The 10397-nt window shown below is 38.4% G+C and overlaps 1 pseudogene; it reads right to left on the reverse strand.

Annotated features, from left to right (window-relative positions):
• Positions 1–343: 343 nt before the first annotated feature.
• Positions 344–2577, reverse strand: LOC118535491 (bifunctional 3'-phosphoadenosine 5'-phosphosulfate synthase 1 pseudogene; annotated as a pseudogene).
• Positions 2578–10397: the final 7820 nt, after the last annotated feature.

The raw sequence follows: 10397 nt of genomic DNA on the forward strand, positions 1-10397 counted from the left end.
CAAATTCTAGCCAAATTTACTGTTTAGTGGACTTTTTTTTTCTGTTTTCAAGGGATGAAAAGTGAGATTCAATGTATATATTATTGGTTACAACTAATGTAACAGCTTGAAAAAAATCATGAGGTAGAAGCAGTAGAAAATATACATTAAAACCAGCCGTGTGTTACACTGGTTCAAAAAGAACTCATACGGCAGACAAAAGCTAGTATTAGTTAAGGAAAATGGTCTCTTTTTAGGAAGCATGTCCAGACAGACATTACCTCAAAGAAATGCCAACAGTAACTATGTGGTCCCCTCTTGTTATTCAGTGAAGTGTCAAAGGTGGAGTGACTGGGTTAACAGCTTAAGCTTTCTCTAAGGATTTGTAGTATTGCGTCATCACAGTCCAGGTCTTGGGAGCCATGAAACCTTCAGGTTGTTTCTGGCCTTCTTTGGCAAGTTTGCACATTCAAGTTCTTGAAATAAATTCAAAGTCTTCTTGGTGTTCAGGGTCATAGTAGTCCATACGCTTCTTTTTCTTGTAAGCTGCAACTCAGAAGGGAACTGGTGATCAGGCCAGAGGCCATTGTCAGCACTTTGGCACCACAAGTTGGCTCATAAAGATCCTTCCCTGTTTCTGAATGAGGTATGTCAGCAGGCTCTTGTCCAACAATGTTAACATTGTCTCCTGCAACCATCCATGCTCTCTAATGCCACTGGACTCCAGTTGGTCCTGCATACATAGTGGGAAATGGGAAGATGGCCACTACTATTGCTTTAGGATATGGAAATCCTTCCTCTAGCACTGAAGGATGCTGCTCATACACCACATCAAAGGAACATCATTGTCCTTTGTCTAGGCACCAAGAGGGTGAAGAAGAAGGACAGGGTGCCTGTAGCCACCCTCCAGAAGTTGCTTATAGGTATCCTGCATTAATAGAGCATGTCTAGAGCACAAGGTTAGACCCAACCTAGGATGCACTGGATTGCATAATTGATATGCAATGACAGCATCAGCATTCATATTTTTAAACATTTGCTATAGCTCAATAGGAGTCAAACGATGCTCATCAAGACCATCATTCCAATAAATTCAGTTCAAGGCCTGAAGATCTCCAATCAGCCAATCTCCTTGTTCCATAACCATCTTAATGTAAGGGTGGTTCCCGCATGTTGTTCCCCACTGTCTGGCACCACAACCCTCCTTTCTGTGCTCAACAAACTTTGGATTGTGAACAATAGCTACACAGCAGCTCTCCTACACCAGAACAAATGCAGACCAGTCATCCAGGCTCTCTTTACCTTCATGAATAGTTGTCAGAACTACAGGCAATGCCAAGTTAATGATACTTCCATCCATAAGACAATGAAAATGAAGGAACTGCAAGGACCCCCTCTCTCTCATAAAGCCATTCAGTGGGGTTGTCCAGCCTTCTGCTAAAACTTGCACCCACTGCATTTCCATTTTATTAATTTTCAATGCTGGTAATATTTCTGCATCTGTTTTTGCCAAATTAAGTTTATTTTCTGGTACATACAGTTCTTTTACTTAGTAAGTGGCATCCACAGGTACAATATCCCATTCCTGTAGAAGTTCCACAACTTGTTGGACACAGTCATTTACATCACAGGAGTCTGTTTTCAGCACCAATTAAGGGGCCTTTTTTAATATACAGAATCAATTCCTTTGAAACCTTCAATTTCCCCAGCCCTGTGATTTTTTTGTTGGGTCCTTTGACATCTCTGCATAACAAACATGCAGAGGAGCATGAACGAATACTTCACACACACACACAAAAAGGTAAACCACGAAATTCTACTCCCGAACCCAATATTACACATGTTAACCAACTTGAATTTAAATAAAAAGTTGAAAAGAAAGGTAAACCCTTATGAATTTGCCTTACATTGTTGCTCTCCCGAGTATAATGCTATAGAAAACTTGTGACTCACACTAAGTCAGCATCTGCAACCAGTTTACCAACTTCTGGAATGCATGGAATATTCTCTTCTCTGTCTTCAGGACTAAGCCAAGATTTTTATTGAGACCTCGGTGACTGTTGTCACCATCCAAAGTATAGCATGGAATACTATGGCAAACCAAATACTCCTCCAAAGCCATATTCACCGTGGTCTTTCCTGCTTCACATAAGCCTGTCAGTCAAACTATACAACCACGAAAGCCCCCTCTGGATCCTACTACCTGACCTCTCTCGTTCCTGCGGACATGGTGAGCTTGATCGGCATTAGGTGCTCTTTACAGCTCCGTAACTGCTCAGTTTCACTTTCTCACACAGGCTCCTGGGGCCTACATGCCGCAGACAGTGCACCGGTGCTGGGGTTCTTAAGAAACACCGGAGGCGGAGGCGAGAAGGTGAGGAGGCTGAAGGGGAACGGGGCGGGGTGAGAAGGCGGGGCGAGAAGGCGGGGCGGGGCGAGAAGCTGGGGAGTCTTTGCATCTGGCGAGCACGCACTGACGCACTGACGCACTGACGTAAGCAGGAGCTCCTGCGCAGGACTTCGATGCAGCAGCCAGTCGCCGCTGGTGGGTCTCCGGCAGATAAAAGTATGTGTGCTAGTTTTGTTTTCTTGTGACATCTTTGGTTTTGGTATCAGGGTAACTGGGCTTATAGAATGAATTGGAAAATGTTGCCTTTTCCTCTTTTTTTAGAAAAGTCTGTGAAGGGTTGGTATTAATTCATATTTAAATGTCAGAATTCATCAGTGAAGTTGTCTGGTTCTGGGCTTGGCTTTGTGGGAAGTTTTAAAATTATAATTCAATCTTTGTTATAGATCTCAAATTTTCTGTTTCCTTTTGAGTCAGTTCAATAATTTGTTTCTAGGAATTTGTCCATTTCCTGTAAATTATCTAATTTGTTTGCATACAACTGATTATATTGTTTCCTCATGGTACTTTTTATTTCTGTAAGTTTGGTACCACTTTTTACTTTTAAAATTATCCTTTAAAGGTAATCATTATCATACCTCATAGGGTAAACACGTCCTTAAAGTTGTATTTTTAAACACTGTAGTTTAATGTTAAATGTTCTCTGCATTTCAAATGGAATCATACAGAATATATTCTTGTCTGGCTTCTCCTGCTCAATTTTATGTTTGTAAAATTCATCCCTGTACCTGTAGTTTGTTCATTTCATTGATGTGTACTATTCCATTGAAAGACTATACCACCGTTTATTTAGGGACGTTTGGTTATTTTTTATTTTTTTGGAATATTATAAAAATCACTGCTTTTAATGTTCTTGAACATTTGTTGTTGCCCACAAGCATGGAGTTGTATTGATTTATACATAGGAATGACCTGCCAAGATATATGGTTTGCGTCTGCTCAGCTTCCGTTGGTAAAGCCAAAGAATTTTCAATGTGGTTAAGTCAGCTGAGACTCCCATTAGCAGTATTTTCCATTGTCCTGTCTCCTTGCCAAAACTTAGTATTGTCATTTAAAAAAAAATCTTTAGTCATACTAGTTTGGGTACAGTGGTATCACATTATGGTTTTAATTTGCATTTACCACAGCAAAGTTGAGCCCCTTTTTATATTATTTGTCATTTAGATCACCTCTTTTGAAAAGTGCCTATTGGGCCCCCTGCCTATTTTTCCATTGGGTTATCTGTTTTTTTCCTTAGATTTGTAGGAGTTTTAATATATTCAGATAAAAGTCCTTCATTGGTTATATGTTTTGAAGCTGTTTTCTCCATATAGATACTTAATTAATGAAGCATGATTGAGAAAGCATCTTACTCCCATCTTACTCCCATTTAGGAATACTTCACATGTCTTGAATCAATTGTCCACATATGCATAAGATTTAATGTGAGCCATAGATGTGAAGGAACAAGGGAGTGAAAGATTAACAGAATCTGGAGTTGGAGAGAGAGACCTGTAGCTATAGGAAAGACCACAGGACAAGAACTAGGGTCTTAGAGAAACAGCCCCTGACAAACTGTGGTATAATAAGGAATAAACAGAAAAGAAAAGTCCTAAATTTTGCTTCTTCTTTCCCCTTAAATTCCTGTCCAGTTGAAATTCAAATGGAAACAGAAAGCAGCTTGTTGATGCAATTCATACCTGGGACATAGCCCAGGGAGAAAGGTGAAGCGAGGATATGAGGGTTATATGGAAGATACCCAGAACAGCCACACACATTTGCCTCTTGGCATCCTCTTGTCATTTGTGCAGGTGAAATATTTGTTTTCTCATTGCAGAGGATACCCAAAGTTCCCCGAACTAATATAATATCTGATCATGGAGTATGTTAACTTGGTCAAAATCTTACCTGAAAAATTTAGCTACCACCAGTGTTCTTCATATAAGGTAATGGGAGGAGAGGTGGAAACAGTGTAAGAGAAACAATTAACTAACATAAAATATAGCTGATATAGATTCTACTTCTGTAGCTAATCATGGAGCTTAAGTTGGGTTGCTGCCTTCCACAATGCATTTTATGTTCCCATTATTATCCATGTTGGCTGGATAGTGTTCTTTATCTGGTGGGGTGACCCAAACCTTTATTCCTATAGGATTTGAGTCCTTAATGATCCCATTTTTATTGGATTGTCATAGTTTTCTATAGTTCAGAATTGTTGAGCTCAGGGAATACTAAGATGCCCTAGTGAATTTTCTGCCTCCAGTAATAGTTTGTACCTACTGGGGTAGCAGCAACCCAATTTCCACTTGTAATCATGGTCTATCATCAGACTATGCAGTGATACCCTTTTTGTCTGTTACATGGCACAAGGATCCAAAAATTTCAGAAGGCAATCTCAGCTTTTAACTTAATAAGACTATGACTTTGTATCCTAGTGGATACACAGTTTCATTATTGGATACTAGCTTTCCTCTGTTGGACACTAACATTCCCAAAAGCAAATATGAAGGGAAGAAAAACTTCCTCTGGTAGTTTATTGGTATAATACTGAGAAGGACCATCCTCACCTGTATAATTTGATCCCTGGATCTGTTAATTCTGGCCATAGGAGAGAAGTGCTAAGTATTGGCTCCTGGTTTAAGAATATACTTCATCTTCTATGCTAGAACCCTACCCCTCATGGTGTTTACTAGTCAACTCCATAACCATGCTAGAAGGCCATCACACTATTCTATTTAGCAATGTGCTCTCTGGGTGATGGGGGGACATGGTAAGGTCAGTGAATTATGTGGGCATAAGTCCATTGCTGTAATCTTTTGCTGTAATATGTGTCACCCACTGTACAGTTATACTGTGTTGAATGCCATGGCTGTAGGTAAGGTATTTGGAAGGATGGTATTGGAAAAAGTGCTGTGGACAGTAAAGGAATTTCTGTATCTGTAATATATATTTATGTCTGTGAGGACAAATCACTGTCTCTTCTATGATAGAAATGTTTATTGCAATCAACTGCCACCAAGAAGTAGACCAGTTTCCTAGGGAATGGTGTCATATCAGCCTGCTTGTTGGCCACTTGGTGTGAGTAGCAAGACCAGCCTTTATGAGGGGAAATTCATATTATTGAACAGATGAATAGCTCTCAGTCCTGCCCCCCCACAAATACTCTAGACATGGCTCATTTGAGCAAGCACTGGCATGGCTGGATAAAGAGGCTGACTGATAGCCACTGGAAAGGACAGCTTATTGAAAGGACACCTGATTATTAAAAGCATTCTCCACAGAGGAGAAATGGTGGGAAAAAAAATCCACACTTTGTTCTCTTTCTAAGAAATTCTGTATAAACCTTCCTCATAAACCATCACTCATATAGCTTTATTCTTTCCATGTCCCTGACCATTTAGACAATCTGTTGGGCACTGCTCATGAATCAGTATAGACCTGCACTTAAGGCTAGCTTTCCTTCCATGCAAAATGGACAATTAGATGTACTACCTCGATTTCTGCCCACAGGAGATATTTACCCTCACTACTTACTGTCTTTCAGGGGACCCCTGAGTTGGACTATACTGAAGTGACTATCAGCTCTAGCTTGAATGACCATACTAAGCAGTTCTATGTATAAACTGTAGTCTTGCCTTTTTTCCCCCCCATTGATTGATCATAAGAAAGTCCTATGTGATTATGTGTGTGGGTTGTAGCATAGTCAGTGAAACTGTATCAGCAAGTATCTTGGAAATCTGAACCCCCAGCCAATGAAGTTAACTTGTGCCTTACAAATCCGTTTGGGCACCCAAGCTGAGTATATCATTTCTTTTTACAATATAATGCTATAGTGCACATCTAAATTGATGGTTTAGCGAATCAGATACTTCTAATTTACAGGTTACAAATCACTTGGGTTTCATAGATAAAAGTTCAGGCAACATCAGGGCCCACAAGCTAGTCAAGAACTCTTTTTCAAAAGAAGAACTATGGTTAGCTAAGGGCATTGCCTCCTTCCCAACTCTTAGTGGTCTTAGCAGCAATTCATGTATTGGGATTGGTCAAAGCTTCATATGGTGTCTCTGCCTCAGACACTTACAAAGCCACTGGGCCCAGAAAATTACAGTGCCAATGAAAAGGGCAACTTTGCACAGAAAAAACTGGGAAGCCTAATAGGTTACCAGATATGGTTTATGTTCCTTCCCAAACACAAAGAACATCAGCAAGTTATACTTCTTCATGGTGGTCAATACAATTTACAACTTGTTTTTTACTATGGTGAGGATATCCTGACAGTCCCTAGATGATTGGACCCCTAGAATATGATATATTCCTGAATTGTTGTAGGCCTTATTTCCTACTCTCTGGCATGCATATGTCTTACTAAGGCATCTGAAGTGCTTGCAGCTTCCTGTTCATTAGATCCAGTTAGCATAATGTCACAAATGTAATGAACCAGTGTCATGTTCTATGGGATATCAGATCAGGGAGCCTCAAGACTATATTATGACAGCACAGGAGTTGACATAACCCTGAGGCAAGACCATAAAAGTATTGTTGTACCTGTGAAGGCAGACTGCTTCTGATTATCTTTGCTGAAGGGTATAAGAAAAAAAAAAAGCCAGGTCAATCAGGTCAATTGCTGCATGCTAGCTGCCAGAGGCTGGGTTGATTTGCTCCATTAAAGATACCACATCTAGAAATGCACCTGTGATTGGTATCTCCACCTGATTAAGTCTGTGATAATCTACTTTCATTTTCCACGACCCATTTCGTTTGTGAACTACACATACAGCTGTAAGAAATTGGGATATTATAGGAATATTTAAAGTCTTTGATGATTTTACTAACCTCTATAATGACTCTGAGAATGCAGAATTGCTTTTGGTTTACTTTTCTTGACAGACGTGGAGGAAGGCGGGGAGTTCCATGGGTTTTCATTTGTCATTTTCTACCATAATAGATTCACTCAGAGTTTCTACTCCTTCCCACTAGTACCCTGATTTTAGCACAGGACATTTAAGCACTCAATCTGTACCACCGTTCTACAACCCTTATTACCAGGCTTTGGGTTTAGTTTACATCCATTCTCCCCTGAGACTATGGAAGATGAAAGACCCTTCAGAGCTATCATTAGGGCTTTATGATTTTCAGCCCTGATTCTGAATTAGAAATTCATGAATGTCAATTTTTTTTTTCCTGGGTAATCTCTGTGGGGTCATCTGAAGCATCCAGCTGATCTCATAATCATTATAATCATTATTGATGTCACAGTAATCAACCAACACAGCCATTTGTTCTCCCAATGTCTGTTCTCCTGTTGTACTTCCTCCCATGCCACCATATTAAGTAAGTACCTGGAGGCTACTAAAAGTGGAAGGCTATTACTACTCCTAAGCTTGAAAGGGCAATGGGAGGGAATGGTTACTAGAACTAGAAAGGATTGTGTAGAGAAGGGTAACTGGCAAGAGCTATAGTCTTTAGCAGAGGGACACAGTCATCCACTGTAATACAACAGAGGAAAAAACTAGGAAAATAAATATCTAAACTCATTCTCTCCCATTTTATAATATCCTTTCTCCCATTGCCCAAACCAAACCAGAAGCCAGTGCATAAGGGAGCCCACTAATGCAGCCCAATGGCTCAGCCTTCTGCCCAGAATGGAGAGGAAAAGGGTAGATGGGGCCAGCAAAAATATCTCATACCTCTTAACTCTTCAATTGGCTAACTCATCTTTTGTTTCATGACTCATAATGTTATTTCCCCAAAGAAGTTTTCCTAAAGGTCTAAATACAAAGTTGTAAAAAGCCTCAACTGTCTTCACTCTTAGCACACTGTTGTATTTTCTCTATTGGATTTATTACAATATGTACTTATATATGAATTAGTGGCTCTATAGGTTAATTTACATAATGGCTCACTTTTTCATATTTCATTTTTTTCACATTTGTATTGCAGAGGCTACCTGTTGCCTTACGTATGGTAGATACTTATTAAATGTTTATTGGAAAAAATGAATGAAATAATTAGGCCCATGCAAATTGGTGTGTGGCCTTAACCTCCATACATAATATATCTTTTAGAAAATGTATTCTCAAATATAAATCATTGATATTGCCACGGAATTTATGAAACACAGAATGCTTGTAAATCATGACCAATCTGTGTGCATAGTTTATACCCTATCTCAAGTGGTAGCTAAAAATATTTTACAGCAATTTCTATGTCCTCTTTTTTTCTAAGTTCTTCTAAGAATTATAATGTTTCACTTACCGTTGAATCTAGGCGAGTATTAGTATAGTGATTTCATCCTTGGAGAACTAATGAACATTTCTGGAGGAATGAACAAATGTTTTTGGAATTTTGAAAGACTTCACACTGCTAATTGACTTCTTATAGGGAACCCAGAGATAAATGAGGGAATAAGAATGAAACTAACAATCAAACACTACAGTATGTGCCAGACAAGATGCTAGATGCTTTACATATATTACTTGATTAAATTTAGGACCATAACACAGTAAACTTTCATTTTACAGGTTGAAAATGGAGGCTCAGAGCAGTTAAATGGTGGAAAAACTTCAGAGGACTGAAAGAAGAATTTTCTTTAGGAACGCTTTTTTTTTTTTCTGTCTTGGAGCATGGACTCACAGAGGCATATGCCAACTATCCATATACATTTGTATGCCGAGTGTAGATATATTTTCCTCAATAAATATTTTTAAGTTTTCATAATTTATTTAACAGCACATGGAGAAAATTGCATCTCTCAGGTGATGCTTTGTTTTATCAATCAGTAAAATATATTTTTAAGAAGGAAGGATGATTCGCAAGAATTTGCTCATTAGTATCAAACTTCCAAGTCAAATAATTTAGCAGGTATGAAATCCAAAACTTTTCTGGTAGATTTTGTTAATTTTTATTATTGTAGCATGTCAGCATTAATTGATACCAGTACTGAATGTACTGATAGCAGTTATCCATTGTGTGAGGCTGTATTATGGAATGATGTCAGTATTTTTTGTCTTATCAATTTCATGAGGAACTAACTTGAAATGGTTTTCTTTGGTGGTTCTGACATATTTCAAAAAGATTAACGGTATGTTATTGTCCTGCTATGGAACCATGGGAAACTCTATCTAGTCAGCCTTTGGCAATGTTGAAACATTTCACATGGTAATTTAATGGTGACACAGCTCCATTTATATGATTAGTATCTGCAGACAACATCCAGTGTAATATAATTCAATAAGGGAATTAGATCCAGCAATAAAAGTGCTTTGTGCAAAATGCAACAATTAAGCATTATTTTAATGGTTCGAAACATTGACAAGATGAGTTCTAGCTAAATTTGTTGATTGAATTAATTAATTCTGAGTCTCACATTTTTTATGCTACGGGGTACTTTTACTTATAGAACAATTTGTATAAAACTGTGGTATCTATGTTCTTACTTTAACTCATAACAGTGTTGTGAATTATGTGGGCAAGGTCTTATTTATTTTTCATGACTGTGGAAGGTGATGCTCAAAGAAATTAAGTGCTCTGGCCAAGGTCAACATTTACCTACTAGTAGAGGTCAGAGCAGAGCTCAGGTCTCCTGATCATTGTTCACTTTTAATTGTTTCAAGTTTTGTGCTGAGCTAGATGGGTACAAACAAAGATAAAATAAATAAATAAAATAAAAAAAAGATAAAATGAGCATGATCTGCATTCAATATTAACAGTAAACTAAATGTCTAATAAAATTAAACTGACATGCTTAAAGATATGCATAAATGTTATTGTCTTGCATAGTGATTAGGTATAGATTCTAAGACATTTGGATATATTACAGTAATTAGTATTACTTTTCCTTAGGTGCAATTGCTGATTGGGACATTTGGGTATTCCATCAGATACATAATCCTAGTCAAGTGACCAGACCTGCTGTCTAAGACTCCTCAGGAGACAAAGATTACAGCTAGCTCCCCCCCTTTTTTTTTTAAGATTTTTTTTATTTATTTGACAGAGAGAGAGACAGTGAGAGAGGGAATACAAGCAGGGGGAG

This window comes from Halichoerus grypus, chromosome 5 (assembly GCF_964656455.1).
Source record: "Halichoerus grypus chromosome 5, mHalGry1.hap1.1, whole genome shotgun sequence".
Taxonomy (NCBI): Eukaryota; Metazoa; Chordata; class Mammalia; order Carnivora; family Phocidae; genus Halichoerus; species Halichoerus grypus.